This window comes from Microcebus murinus, chromosome 5 (genome assembly GCF_040939455.1).
Source record: "Microcebus murinus isolate Inina chromosome 5, M.murinus_Inina_mat1.0, whole genome shotgun sequence".
In the NCBI taxonomy this organism is placed as follows: domain Eukaryota; kingdom Metazoa; phylum Chordata; class Mammalia; order Primates; family Cheirogaleidae; genus Microcebus; species Microcebus murinus.
In genome coordinates, this window is record NC_134108.1 from 76208672 (window position 1) to 76225700 (window position 17029).

Consider the following 17029-nt stretch of genomic DNA (forward strand, 5'->3'; position numbering starts at 1 on the left):
GGCCTTAGTGTCTGTGTTAAGATCTCAAGGACTTAGTGTACATGCAAAGTAGCTTCTAAACACATTCCATGTTGCATATTCTGAGGCTTCTTGCCTGAAGTTTTTAGCAAAGGAAGGTATGGGTTTTGAAAAACCATAATTATTGCTCGCAAAACTTCTTTTTGGTCTTTTTATTTTTCTTATTTTTTTAGTCTAATTATTGTAAGAAAATATTCCAACTCATAGAATACAAACATTATTAATCTTGGGCTTAATGAACTCCCTCTTCCATATAATATGTAATAAGCACTAATGTCAATCTTCACACTGTAAAAGTTAAAATACAAATAACAGAAGGAGGAAGAGGGAAGCACCGAAAGGAGGAGAAAGAAGTCCTAATATCTACATCTTACAAAGTAGGGAATTTGAATTACAATGTGCATAATTAGTAGAACAAAAATAAAGGTATAAGAATACTATTTAATATTTCAAATATAAGAATTTAGGAACAAAGTGATATTAGAGACATATTGGAAGGAAGATGGGGTAGCTATAAGTAGGCTAAATCTTCATCTATCTTAATAAGAACTTAATAGAAAATATCTAAAATTGATAATCAAGAAATTTCAATGTACACATTATTTATAGATGTATAAGTAACTGCCGGGGGAAGGACTAGGAATGGGACTGATAGAGCAGTGGGCTACTCTTTTGTCTAAGCCCTCTGATTTGTAAACCATAGGTGAATAATACCTTGATAAAAGTTTCAAAATTTTAAACATACATATATGTATATATATATTTATATATATGTATATTTAAACACATACATATATATATATAGATATATATATAAAGGATGTATGTTATATCACCTGGAAGATTATAAATAGCTCCTAGTTCGTTGCAGTATCTGATTGTAGTCATTACAATGGCATTACCATGTGTGAACCAAGACTGTCAGTCAGAAAGAATAAACATGGTATATGTGGCAATGTGCATCTAACAAAGGAAAAGGAAAAACAAGCCTTGGCTGATAAATATGGGGAAGAATGATTCAAAATATATTGACTGAGAAACCATTTAAGATCACATGCACTCTATGTTTGCATTCCACACTCACCACGCAACTGTTTGTTCATAATCAGACTTGCCACTCAAGCTAGGTCATGGGAAGAGAAACGTTGTCACACTAACATGAGCATTCTGGTCTGTGTAGAGTATTATTTTACTATAAATTAATAATTTGGAGGAGAAGAGGCAGGATGACTGACTAGCAACATAGCTTCCCAGACTGCTTGTAAGGGAAGGTAGGATTTCAGATAAAGGACAGGAGAGAGGAGATGCAGCTCATGTGTAGATCATAGAAGTGCCAGAGCCTGCCAGGGACCTCACAGAGAAAACTGCAAAGTAGAGAAGGAAGAAGATAAAGGAAAAAATATGTTGGTGAGGATCAAACTCAGAGAGCCTCAGAGCCCAGTGAAGGGGTAAGGGAGAATCCCTTTCTGTCTCCCACACTCCTTTAGTGACCAGAGGGCTACCAAATTTCTTGGAAGCTTTTCCACCCCTACGAGACCAAGCACTACAGCAAACATGGAATAGCGGGGAAAACTTCCATGATCTCAGAGCTTGGACATTCAGTGTGGGGTTCCCCTCCAAGGAGAGTGACCCGAGAGGGTAGAAGGCTACCTTTCTTCCATTCAGACTCATTTCTCCCTGCTCCTCCCCAAGCCTTTGCAACTGGGCGAGCAGTTTGAGCCAGAAATTTGGCCAGCGGCTGTCTCTCTCCTGCTGGCACGTCCTGCAGTCTGAAGTTTCCAGAGAGATTAGGTCCCATGCCTTTCCAAGGACCTACAGGGGACCCAGGGTGCCCAATCCAGGAGTTCCCTGCCTGCCAACATTTTGTAGAAATGCATGCCAGCAGGTCAGACATGCAGGCCAGATCCCATGCCTCCTGGACTCAACTGGGTTGCTGGGGGATCTGGGGGGAGGTTTGAGAGCTGGGTCTAGTGTCAAGAGAGCCCATGTGGACAGAAGTAATGGGAGAATACTGTGGGGATATGAGACAGGGCAATGTAGGAGAGTGCCCATTCTGCCCACCCCCAGTAAAGCCATGCTGTTGAGTTAGGGTGGGTCCTCTGGCAGGGGAATTCTCACCCTGGGGTGCCATAGCAATCAAGCATTCAGGCCTCTTTCCCCTGAGCAGCCCTCCTGGTCTGGACAGCCTGCCTTGTCTTTGCTTCCTAGCAGCTTGAAAATCAACCTCTGAGCCCTGCCGAGGCTTTGCAAAGCCTTCCAGGCTCGGGCAACCTAACCACACTCTGCCTCACTCCCCTACCCACCTCTGCTGTAGTGGAGACCGAGCAACTCCTTAAGAGCTACAGGGCCCCTCCCAAATCCTCAGGCATTCAAGAACTCCACCTAAGGGAATAGACCTTACCATGAGCACAAAAGAACATCTCAGCCATTGGCTCTTTCCTATAAGCATCAACCACTGACAAGGAGAACAACTCTATAGTTCATCACAGCATCTACAAACTCAATCAAACAGGGCATGGCTGATACTTACAAGTACCACCCACCATCTTGGAGATTAAGCTGGGAACTCAATACAATTCACACTTCTGAGAAGAGGTAAAGACAAAAGGATAGAGGCAACCCAAGGGGACACTGTTTATTAGGAGATGAAAAAAAGGTACAGGCAGCTTGATCTATGAGGGCCCTCCCTTTTTCACTGCAGATCTCTGGGCTGACCAGGGAGCTGCTCAGAGTCTGTGCAGAGACATTCTACTAGAGAGAAGGTATAACAGAGATCTGATGTCTGTCAATCCCAGGCTTCTAAAATTGATGACATCCTGATTGCTCTGGTGCATGGAGCCAGGTTCACTTAGGACCCAGCCATCCAGCGATAACCTTAGCATCACCATTGCCAGGCTGGAGAACGAATAGACACTGCCCCATATTGAACATTATGACTGGGGGCTGAGCATGCCTCCTCCCAGATGAGAAGGCTGAACAGAGGAGGAGCCTCAGACACTACAGGCATCACTTGGGAAGACTTGGATGATAGCCTCAGTGTGTCCTATGTGTTGGGGGAGAACCTTGGCCAACCAGCAGCTCCAGCCCACCTACACAGACCCGGGGTCACTGAGACAAACCCTTGCCTATGCAACTGGGCATAAACAGTCCCCACCCTAGTGCAACAGACCCTGATGTGCAGCTCTGCTCTGAAAATCCTCAGAACTGGCTCTGAAGCTCTCACTGTGCCCAAGTCCAAAGCTCTGCCCCTGTAGCTCCAGGGCTCCCACCGGACCTGTGACTACTCCCAGGACTCCAAAGTTGTGCCTGGATCCCAAGACTCCTCTACTGAGTCCCACCACTAACTACTGCTGGGCCAGCAGAACCTTCCTGAGGTCCAATATTTCACTCGGGACCTCTCATCCCTGAGCACCTATCACTTCTGGACTTGGATTTGAGAGAGTCCCCAGCAATGGAAAACAGATACCCTACATTCCTATTAACCCAGGGCCAAGAGAAGAGGAGCCAGGTGAGAAGTAACCAGTGAAAGAAGCCTGGAAACTTGAAAAACAGAAGAGTTTGAGACCCTCAAGGGAACAGAGCTAGAGTAGTGAACTCCACCACAAGAAAATTGCCAAAATTACAGAAATGGAACTCAGAATATAGATGACAAATAGGATGATTGGAATTGAAGAGAAAGTTCAAAACCAACAAAAAGAAGCTAAAAATTTTTCAGAGAATAAAAGAGAAAAATGAAAAAGTCACTAAAAGCTAGACAACATAATAAAGGATATAGAACTCAAAGAAATGAAAGATCCATTCAGGGAATATCAAATGCAGTTGAAAGCTTATTCCATAATATTTAGATGGAGAGAATCCTCCCCAACTCATTCTATGAATCCAGTATCACCTTGACATCAAATCCAGGAAAGGACACAAGAAAGAAAACTACACACCAAATATCCTATATGAATGTAGATGTAAAACTTCTCAATAAAGTACTAGCAAACAGAATTCAACAACACAGCAAAAAAAAATTAATAATAATAGTAATCCACCAGGACCAAGTATACTTCATCCCAGGGAATGCAACAGTGGTTCAAGATACATAAATCATTAAATGTGATTCATCACATAAACAGAAGCAAAAACAATAGACCCTATGGTCATCCCAATAGATGCAGAAATATTTACAAATGAAATATTTTAATGGCAATTGGTTAGTCCGTTGTCTCTTTTCTGTTTGACTTCTTCTCCATCACAAATCTCCTAGGGTCAGACAACAATGGAGTAACCATGCCATTTTAGAATCTGGGTAAGGGAAACTTGAGTTGGAGATACATTAATGTATACTTGATTCTAGTATACTTATGTTTCACAGTGTTTTACATGTACAGTTGTTGCTGACTTATCAGTCATCACTGAAATTAATGTATAGATCCAGAGTTTATAATGTGATATGAACATGCTCTAGGATTCTTAGCACAGAATATTCATAGGCAGTAAAGAAGAAATAAGGTTTAAAACATATAGAGCAAGAAGCCAGTCTATGGAAAATTCTAATTATCAGACATATAAAATTATAAAAAGAGGATTCAGTTCTCATTGACACTAATAAAAATGGAAGTTCTATTCCTTCAGGAATAGTATCAATAATGCTGCATATGTAATTATCAAAACAACATGAAGTTTTAGGAATCCCTTAAAATATGATTTATTAGAATTTCTACATTTGTAGGGCACAAACCAAGAGCAGTACTGCATATAGTGAATGTATCCCAACTATTAATAAAAAGAAATTAGTTTGCAATTTAGCAATGCTAGAAAGAAAATTAAATTATTTGTCTGTAATCTTTATAGATGTTATCAATTTATTTGTCTTATAATGAGAAATGTCTTATAATGAGTTGCAAACCATATGCAACTAAATATATAATGAAGAACATTACAGAACTATGTGAGGCAATTAAGTAATAAATATAGTAAGTTATGTTTCTGTATTTTAATATTTATAGATTATATAAGATTTATACAATTTATAAGTTGTATTTTTATTATTCTATATGAATGTTCATATTTGTATCTAACTTTAAATTTTAAATTCCTTTTATTAAAGAGAGTCCTCAATAATTGTATACTTTTCAGGAAAGACAAAACTAGAATCTACCCTTACATGTACTATAAAACTTAAGGTAACCTTGAAAACACAAAGTAAAAGATAAAGGGAACTCTGTGTATATGGTACTATCAACCTTATATGACATGTATACCAAGAAAGCTCTTTATTTCTAGGGAATAGAAAATATAGACATATTCAGTTTAAGTGTATTGACAAATGATACCAACACAAGGTTTAATCAATTGCACCCAATTTTCCCTAACTTCCTCTTCCAGGTTGCCTTTTTAAAATACAGTTTGTTTATTTAAAGGAAGGTGAAAAAGAATCTATTTGGATCTTCTCTAGAATTTCAGGCATTTTTACAAAGTACACTAAACCATGTTACTCATTTGAAGGTTGTCCGTGGTATAATAACAAAAGAAGTCTTATTTGGGGTCAAATGAGGTAGCTGTCCTAAATGAGATTCCCAAAATCATAAAAAATGAATGGAACCATCAAAATGGAAATGAATAATTAAAGTTATGCTCCAGTTCTGCAACTATGAAGATCAGAAAGCACAGAGATAGCTATTAATGTTTATTCTCTCTATATAGAAGCCTAAATTCTATAATAAAATTTAATAACAAATATAACATTTGAAGCTATAATATTATAATATAGCAGTGTTTATGTTTCTGTGTAGAATCGTACAAATAAAATGTCGAGAGAGCATACAGATTTCTACTGGTAAAAAAAAAAGAGTAAGAATCAAGATTACTCAGTCATGCAGAGAGAAGCAGGAAGTGATGGTGAGAAGGAGGCACAAGAGAGTGTAAGAAGGAAGGCAGGCAGCATCACTGACCACCTTTTGTTCCTCACCACATGTTAAGTATTTTATATTCCTTAAAGTCATTCAGTAGTCACAAATCCTGGGTGGTAATTATTATAATAAGAATTTTAGACGCTGTTTAAGGAAGGCGTCTCATCTTCCAGGAGCCACAACTGCATTTAGGATTCACTAACCCTCCTTCATCTAGAGCCCGCTGTCCCCACATGCTGCTCACGGCAGCTCTGGCCTGGGTTTCCTCGGTTTCTGCCCTGCGGGCCACACCCTGCCGAGCCTTCCAGGCAGTGGCCTGCTTGAGGTCCTCACCAGTGGGAACTGAGGGAGGGTCGCATGAGCCCAGGAGGCCACTTGGACAATAGTGAGACCCCGGCTTACTAAAGTATTTTTTTAATTACAAATTTATTTTTCTTTTAGCCTCAGCCATTTTCCATCAGTAAAGTATTTTTAAAAATAAAAAATAAAGAAAGAAAGAAAGAAAGAATTTTAGAGAATAAAAACTAGCAGAGAATTAGAATATCTTGTCCAAGAACACATAGCTATAAGAGATGAAGCCTGGATTCACAATCAGATCTGTCTGAACTTAAAGCCCACAGTCTTCCCACTCTCAAGGCCGAGGTCTGTCAAGAATGGCACTAGAAGCAGAACCGCCATGAGTACCATGTTGGTCAGATTCTGGAGCAACAATACTACCGTTGATGACACAGCAAAGGTGTATAGTGTTTACTATGCTCTGGGCAGGCTTTTAAGCACTTTACATATGTTACTATTACCTCATTGAATCCTCCTAGTTTAGTTCATAGAAGTAGAGGTAAAATGGCAGTTACCAGAGTGTAGAGTAGTTAAGGGGAAGGGAAGATGTTGGTCAAAGGATATATATTTACAGTTAGAAAAGGAATAAATTCAGAAGACCTATATTGTGTCCTTGAAAAAATGTTAACAGAGTGAATATTAAGTGTTCTGACTACAAAAACGAGAACTATGTGAGATAATTTGTTATGACTACTTAACTATACTTAACAATTACACAATGCATATATACTTCAAAACATCGTGTTGTACATGATAAATACATATAATTTATATGTCAATTTAAAAATTTGGAAAAAAAGAGATGGGGCCTCCAAAGTGTCTGGCACAAATGAAATACTGAATAAATATTAACTTTTTTAAAATCCTCCTAATAACGGCATATGAAAAGTACTGTTATTTCCATTTGGCTAAGGAGGATGTTTGTAGGATGGAATTCTGTTCCCTAGGCCTCTCCTTTACTTTCTCCGATTGGATGATCTGAATTAAATGTTATTAAGGGCACCAGTGAGATTCTTTATCTTTTGTGGCAATGAGGGAGGTGTAGAGGAAATTAAAGCATATTCCAAAAGGAAAGATAAATTTGCAAGAGAAGGGGACCCTCATTTTAATATACTATTTTCTATACCATTGTAAAAGCAACACATGATTGTAATAAAAGCACAAACAGTTTGAAGTACATAAAGAGTAATATTCTCCAGCATCCATTGTAATCCTACTCTGGAGAAGTTAAACACACAGGCACACATAAACTTACACATACACCTAACTATAGCTTATGTGCATCTTTAAGTACTTAAATTGGCTTCATGATGTATGGTACTATTTTGTAAGTATTAGTCCATCATATGGATATACCATAACCATAAGTAGAATTAAAAGTACTTGAATCTATGCAAGTTTTAGATATCAATAAAAAAATTGCCCCTACTTCAGTAGAAACATATAACAAGTTCCATCACCCTTTTCTCACTCTTAGCAGATACTCAGGCTTCCACTGTAGCAATAGATCTCTTAACCAATCTCTACATAACTGACTCATCAGATTAGCTAATGTTCTTCATTTCCTCAATAAAAATGTAGAAATTGATAACCGTGGCACACTAAATACTCAAAACTGCCAAGCTACTTTCTATTGGGTCTCTTTTGTTTCCACCAGTTTCCAAGAGTCAGTTACGTTTCCACCCAAACATGTTTATGACAGTTTAACATGTGTAATTATAACACAAATTGAAGAAATACAAGTACTAAATATAGCTGTTTCTATAAAAACGAAATTGAATACTTTGGAAAAATTAATTTTAAAAAGTGCTATGGGCCGGGCGCTGTGGCTCACGCCTGTAATCCTAGCTCTTGGGAGGCCGAGGCGGGCGGATTGCTCAAGGTCAGGAGTTCAAAACCAGCCTGAGCAAGAGCGAGACCCCGTCTCTACTATAAATAGAAAGAAATTAATTGGCCAACTGATATATATATAAAAAATTAGCTGGGCATGGTGGCGCATGCCTGTAGTCCCAGCTACTCGGGAGGCTGAGGCAGAAGGATCACTCAAGCCCAGGAGTTTGAGGTTGCTGTGAGCTAGGCTGACGCCACGGCACTCACTCTAGCCTGGACAACAAAGTGAGACTCTGTCTCAAAAAAAAAAAAAAAAAAAAAAAAAAAAGTGCTATGAAATCAGATATAGAAGAAAACCCTAAAAATCATAGGGAAATCTACAAGATTCTACAAGGAGTATACACTCAGATTGTTTCACAGCTGCCTGGGTGATAGAGTGAGATGCTGTCTCAAAAAAAGGGGGGGGGTGCAGGGAGAGAGAAAGCATCACATTACTTAATCTGCACCCTACCTTCTTAGTTTGCCTATTAAACTAAGAATATATGAAAAGAAATAGGTTTTTAAGTTACATCATTCCTTTACTAGTTGTAACTAGAAGTGTAGGAAGAAAGAAACTATAGATTTTAGAACTGCCCAAAAAAGGGAGAAACAATTTTTTAAAAAGTAAAGCTAAATAAATGTTCAATGCATACATGTAACTATATATGCTATATAAAAGAAAATGCCCAATTTATAAAAAGTTTCTTTAAAAGCATAAAGCAACATGGAAATATAGTGTGTGTAGATGATGAATTATTTTTTAGAATTAAAATACTAGGAAGGATTTCACTATCTTTGTCAAAAATAAAAAAGCCATGTCCATTACAGGAAATTACAGTCTGCCTAGGAAAAAAATTATTTAAGAAGGTAGAATTTTTTAAATTTTCATTCCAAGTTTTATAAATCTTGAAAAAAAACTTAAACATGTTTACCTATGTGCTCTAAATCATATCCTGCCAATTAACATAAAGAACAAAACAATCAATAGCAATTCTGACTTTTAACGGAAGGCACTATATTAATAATAGTTATTTTAAGTATTTAAAAATATTTTAAAACTTTATAATAATACTTTATCATTTGCTTATTAGGGAGCATAAAATTATGATGTTCTGTTATTGTTCAATACCAGAATTCACCATACATATATAGGAAATCAATATACACATAAATTATCATATTTTAATGACTCTAGGATAACTTTTACATTTGAATATTAAGTTGACACAGCACATATTGTAAAGTACATCTTAGTTCTAAGGAAATCTAGCATTAAAATTATCATTAAAGCACATACTTACTCATAAAAAGGATCCGTTAGGAGGGCAAAAATTCAATGTGAAAATCTTTGATATATAATCATCAAATACAAGTCAATAAATTTGAAATTTTTAAAAAGCTATCTCAAACTCTGTCAAAACCCTGAAAAGTCCTTGCAATTGCTAATACAAAAATAACGCTATTATTTACACAGTTCTGCAATAGTTTATTTCAGTGTTGATGCCCACAAATTTTTTAAAGGTAAACAAACCAAAAAAGTAGAATATACAAAATAATACAGTTTAAATGTACTCTGAAAATTTATGATTAGATTGGAATATTTTTTTCTCTTTATAAGCTCATCTGAATTTAAAGCTATTCTGGTTCTGCCATTTCTCTTTCCCTCCTGCATCATTTCAAGCCAAAAGCTTTAAAATAATATACTCAATCACCATTCTGAGAAAAGTCATAGAATTTTAATCAACAACAATAAATAGTTTTCTGTTGTCAAGGAAACACTGTGCTTTTAAGCTTCATCATTGAAACTATAAGATTTAATAGAAACATACTTGATCTCAGCAGGGTGAACCATGATCTATCTATCATTCTCACAACATGAAGTACTTGAATACTATCTCTGTTTCATTATAGACCCTGAAAAGTTCTCTATTTTTACTAAAGATTGATATCTTTAAAGTGTATGCAGAATTTCTAGTGAAATACTGCAGGTTGAATACATGCATTTATCACCAACCCCACTACAGTTACAATGAAAGAATTAATAAGATATTAATCTATGAAGATAATGAGAATGAAAAAGTAAATCTCAGACAACAAGAAATTTTTGAAAAATTTTAGAAGCAAGAAACCTAATAGCCCATCAGTAAGTATGCAGAGCAGACAAAGATGTTACTTACGAGCTTAAGGGTATGAAAAGCCAAGAAATTAGAAAATGCACATTTCAGGACCCTGGAAAGTGTCAAGAGTTAGAGGTACTAGGAGTACAAGAATTAGTACTACCAGAAAAGCAGAAATACTGTGTAGTTTCAAAACAGGAGGAGTGGCTGAAGATTTTTACAGCTTGCAGCTAGACCCCTAAATCACTTGGGAAAAGCTATGCAATTCTCTTGTAGTCTGAGGAGGCTGGGCATGTACACTCCAGTGAGGCTGAACTAAATGTCTCTTGACTCAAGACACTAGGCAGAGCTAAGTGATAGATACCAGAATCAAAACCTGGAGAATGAAGCAAAAGATAGCATATGAGGATTAAGACCCACTGGGACTCTCAGAACCTTAGTTTATATCTCCAGGCATGAAATTGAATATATTCTCTTCAACTAACTAGGATAAGAGGGAAGGACAACAATATGGGCCATCATGGAGCCTTAAGGAAATGCCAGTCCTTAACTCATCATTGAAACCTTGCAGTCAATAAACCATGCCCTTCAAAGGACTTGAACAGAAACTTTTCTAAAGAAGACAGAAGAATGGCCATCAAACATATGAAAAAATGCTCAACATCTCTAATCATCAGGGAAATGCAAATCAAAACCACAATGAGATATCACTTAACTCCAGTGAGAATGGCCTTTATCAAAAAGTCTCCAAACAATAAATGCTGGCATGGATGCGGAGAGAGAGGAACACTCCAACACTGCAGGTGGGACTGCAAACTAGTTCAACCTCTGTGAAAAGCAATATGGAGATACCTTAAAGTGATACAAGTGAATCTACCATTTGATCCAGCAATCCCATTGCTGGGCATCTATCCAAATGCTCCAAAGACACTCTACAAAAAAGACACCTGCACTCGAATGTTTATAGCAGCACAATTCATAATTACAAGGCTGTGGAAACAGCCCAAGTGCCCATCAATCCAAGAATGGATTAATAAAATATGGTACATGTATACCATGGAGTACTATTCAGCTCTAAGAAACAACGGTGATATAGCACATCTTATATTTTCCTGGTTAGAGCTGGAACCCATACTATTAAGTGAAGTTTCCCAAGAATGGAAAAACAAGCACCACATATACTCACCAGCAAATTGGTATTAACTGAAGCACCTAAGTGGTCACATAGGTACTACAGTAATAGGGTATTGGGCAGATGGGAGGGGGGAGGGGGACGGGTATACATATATAATGAGTGAGATGTGCACCATCTGGGGGATGGTCATGCTGGAGACTCAGACTTGTGGGGGGAGGGGAGGAAAGGGCATTTATTGAAACCTTAAAATCTGTACCCCCATAATATGCTGAAATAAAAAAAAATAAACCATGCCCTTGCTGCAGTTTGCAGTCAGAATTTTAGTGTTTTACTCTAGAATATGAAAACACAGCTAAGAATCACCTGATACTTGAGAAAATCCTGTGATATGGAATGTAGATAACAAAACAAACAAGTAGGCAGAGGCAACAGAGACTATGCTGGGATCAAAAGGAAATTTTAAATACACTATAATGTAAAATATTATATATATTTAAGATATATATATAATTTATAATTTTAAATACATATATCTGTGTACACAGATATGTACATAGACTATCAATTAAGTTTGAGGAAAGGACAAAGACATTTCAGACATGCACGCACTCAAAATTTTCCTCTAACATATCATCTTTTAAAAAACTACTGGATGATATGAGTCCCACCAAGAGTAGAGAGTAAACCAAGGAAATTGGAAAATGAAAAATGTAGAAAACAGGGAATCTGACAGAGGAAAGAGGCAAAGGGAAAAGTTCTAGGATAAATGTTGTGCTACAGGCAGTAGAAAACTAGTTTTGATTGGTGCATAAAGATAGATGATTCCCGGAAAGATATTTTCAGGAAAAAAAAATATTATTTAAGGGTTTGAATGTATTGGAAGATTGGCAGTTATGCTGGAGAGTCTACAGGTGAATTACCAACATTTATATTAAAAATTAGCAAAATTTTTAAAGATATCAACAACTAACTTCAGAAAATTTTATAAGAAATGTATACTATGTACTAGATCTATGTACTATGTACCAGCTGAATAGTGCAGTACTTATGTAGCCATTATAAGCACGACATGTTTACCCCCAAAATTTGATATATCAGGAGGATCAAGAAAAGAAAAGTATGTAGGAGAGGAACTTGGTACAAAAGTTCAAGAAAAAATATCCAAAAGTGAAAAATAATTATCAAGCAGCAATATAGGTATCTTTTTACCAGGATATGGAGGTAAATATTTAATAGCACAAGGAATTTTTGCCCTTGAAAAAGGAATATCAGGACAAAAGGGGGTAGGAAAGTAGACAACTATTTCTGCTATAGTGTTCTTTGAGATTTTAAAATAGCTACAAGTTTTACACTGACACAAATTAAGTTTAAAAACTAAAAAACTAAGTGTATATGGGAATAGGACTGTTCTACAAGCAGTAGGGACCCATGGCCCCTGTTCATAATCCTGTTTTACCTTAAATGCAGCCCTCCTCTGAGGACCCAGTTTCTCCTGTAGCCCTCTAGAGGGAAGGCCATTGCATGTCTAATCTCCCATGTACATCAATGCCTGGAAGTGGGCTAGCCATTCTTCCTACTCCCCATTATTGCTTCTGAACCATTTCTCCACGCTTCTCTTTCAAAACCCCAGCTCCTTTGATGCAGATATTGTCTAGCAATTACCACCCACTACTTCTCTTTGTTGTTTTACTCTATAAAACTCCTTGTCGCACTTCTTCATTATTGAAGACATTTTCTCTCATGTGCGTTCCTCATTGAAAATGTGTGCATTTTATTATATGTAAATTATATCTTAAGAGAGTTGATTTAAAATATTAAAGTAAGAGAAAATTCAGTGTTACAGGCCTATTTAATCACTGATCAATATGACAATATCTAGTAGGGACATGAGTGACAGAAAAGTACAGTTCAGTGAGAAGTTCGGTGTGACAAACAGTAGGAAGATACAGGTAAGGAGAAACAATCAGATTTCAAATCAGAAAGCTGGTGATTTAATGAGTGTTGCTTAGAAACCACCAACTTCTTCATACACACACACACACACACACACACACACACACAAACTTGAAAGTATACATACATCCAGGGCAAAGAAAATAGATTTAGTAAGAGTATATTTGGGATGATAGACCCTAAGTCAAAGCTTTGGAATGTGTACCACCTCAGTCATCATACTTGTTCCACATTATTCATGTAAAAATATAATATGGCCTCATTTAAAGTGAGTAATACTCAAAATCCAACTAAAAGGTTTCTAAGCATAGATAAAGGAAAAAAAAGATACGTGAACAAATTCATAGCAAAATTTATCTATTTCAATTAGATTATAAAAACCTGCTACCTCCACAAAGAGGCAAGGTTCAGAGAAGAAGTGTAAAGTTTCAAAGAAGAAAGTACATAAAGACAGAATCTAGTAGACCTCAATAGAAAAAGAAGAGAACAATGCAGAAACATCAACCAGAAGAAAGCAAGGTTTTAATCAACTTAGAATAACATGGTTAAAATCCAGAAAGAGACACTGTGAGTTAGCAAGAGAAAAGAAAATGAAATTAAATGGAAAATAACAAGTGTATAGCTAAATAGATAGCCCTTTTCCAGAAAAGACAGCAAAGAAGATTCAAACTATGCATGTTAGTTATTCCTGAAAAAGAGACCTCATCAGATAAAATTTTCAAAGATATTTTACAAGCAAACCTCCCTAAAATATGAGCACATCATATCCTAAGAAAAATGGGTACAAATAATCAAGACTATCCCAAGGTATATTCTAATGAATTTATTGAACTTTCATGATAAGGGAAGAATCCTAACGACTGTCAGGTCCATAAAGCATACCCGAAGCAAAAAGGAAATAATCAGACGGTCTCAGATTTCTCCACAGCAGCACCATAGGCAGGTAGAGAGTGGAGCATAGTCTCCAAAGTTCTGACGAAAAGACAGTAGTACCCAAAGATTCTATGTCTGTCCAAGTGGTTTTTCAACTATAAAGAAAACAGACATTTTCAAGTAGACAGGGCTACAGGGATTACAACATCCATGAGCTTTGTTCACAAAACTACTTGCCAATGAAATCTAGCCAAAAGAGGAAAATGTAAAATAAAAAGACTAGGAAAAACAAAGGTAATCAGAGGTGAACTTAAAAATCAATTTAAATATTAAGCTAAGGCTAAACACATGTGGATATTATACAGTCATTAGAGAATAAAACTGAAATAGTAATGCTACTTGAGCTCAATATTCCAAAGTTATCCTCAAAACCAAGTGTAGCCTACATGGCAATCTGGATAAAATTATCAAACTCTCTGAGCTTCTTTAGCTGAGATGATATTTTAATGCTGTTTTATGGCATCCTTGTTTCTATACAGTGGAAGATGCGGTACATTATTTTTTGGATGTCTACCATACCATAATTCTCCCATTGAGTCCCTATGGCTATACAGTTATCTCTGCCTATATGTCCCATCTCATAGATAGAGCTGATTGAACATAAATGCATAATTAACCCAGCTAGACCAATGAGCTCCTCTCCCCTGTGGGCTAGGATTGAGACACAGATATGATAGCTGATGATATATAATGCCAGAACTTGAATCATTACCAAACAAAATTGTATTCTGGTAAAGAGAAATAAAATAGATATACAGAGGTGAGAGACAAACTTAGTTGAAACTAAGGAGGGTAGCTGTTTATGTTTTATGTCCTTCCTAAAGCTTAATATGTATTCTACCTTAGGATTCTATGAGAGATCAGTGAATAGTCATAATGACTTCTCTTAAGTTGATTTGAGTACATTTCAGTTATTTGCAGCCAAGATAGTCTTAAAGATAACAGAAATTACTATGAGAAATGAAATTATAATTAACAGATCCATATTTAAAAAAACAAAAACATGGCCGGGCGCTGTGGCTCACGCCTGTAATCCTAGCTCTTGGGAGGCCGAGGCGGGCGGATTGCTCAAGGTCAGGAGTTCAAAACCAGCCTGAGCAAGAGCGAGACCCCGTCTCTACTATAAATAGAAAGAAATTAATTGGCCAACTGATATATATATAAAAAAAAATTTGCCGGGCATGGTGGCGCATGCCTGTAGTCCCAGCTACCCGGGAGGCTGAGGCAGAAGGATCACTGGAGCCCAGGAGTTTGAGGTTGCTGTGAGCTAGGCTGACGCCACGGCACTCACTCTAGCCTGGGCAACAAAGCGAGACTCTGTCTCAAAAAAAAAAAAAAAAAAAAAAAAAAAAAAAAAAAAAAAAAAAAAAAAAACATAAAGCTGAATGAATTCAAGTAGAGTTCAGGCTGAGGGGCAATGATGATTCCACTATCAAGAAAATAGGAAACCAGCAGTTCTGTTTAGCAACAAAATAGTCTGGCTATGGTTGTTAAACTTGACTATTCAAACCATGTTTCTACAAAAAGAATGTCATGGCCAATTTAAAGATATCAGAGTATGCATATTACAAGTTGGGAAATATACAGTGACAGAGACAGATTTAAGAGAAGAATTTTCTACAGACAGAGACGAATTTTTTTATAGACAGAGAAGAAAGCAGGGATAGCACCTTAAGACTACTCTATTCTCACTCAAGAAATTATATGACTTGCCAAAATGCAGCATCTAAATTATTTTAATAATCATCTATCTCCAACTATCTCCAACTGGAGATCATATATCTCCAACTTAGACGGATGTCCTTATTGGAGAAAAATATTGTATATTAACATTTGTAACAGGAATATGTTAGAAAAGGGTTAGAAAAGAATTATTATCCATAGGCACCTTCATCAGCCAGAGTATGGCCTCCTACTATGGGCCATACCATAGCTCCAATCTAACACATAAGTAATGTCTTAAAAGCCCAAACTGCATTTCATATCTTGGGAGTAATATACATGAATAAATAAAGGAAATGTGTCTGTTGGCCATTGTTTTTCCTCTAGGCCTTAAGACCAAAGCCATTAAAAGATAAAAATGGGATCAGAAAGAATCCCAGGAAGAGATATTGATAACAATAATAAACCCAACTCCGACAGTTCAACCAAGCAAATCCATGGAGGGGACCATGATGCAACAAGTACTTGGCTTAGTTGACTGAAAATAGAGTTCCCTAAAACCAAACAATATCAACAAAAATGTCACCAAAGTCTACAAAAATGTTAACATCAAAAATAAGACCAAAAAATAGAAAAGAGAATACTCTCAACCTAATCAACAAAATGTAAATGACTCAAACCAATATAGGAAACTCAACATCAAGGTTTTTCTAGATATGACTACAAAGGATATTGGCAATCTAGAGTGGATTCCTACAGACTATGGACAGTCCAACAGACTATGGTTCTCTGTGAGAACCCTCCCCTGTTGTACCTTCAGGGCGGCTCTGAAGAATATCATATAAAGAAGTCATACTGGTGGGAAGAACCTGAGGCAGCTAGAATTGTTAAGGACGGACCTCACTCTATTTCCCAGGAAGTAAATCAATAGACTCAAAAGTCTATGACATTAACTGCTCAGCCCATCTTCCTCAGACTACAGCATGCCTTCCCTTGAATCTCAAAGGTATCTCAGAGGAAGAAAATTTTGATATCACCAATGTGATGATATAAACCAAAGGCATATTAAATAAACTATATTATTTATTCAGTTCTATTTTATCTCTGAC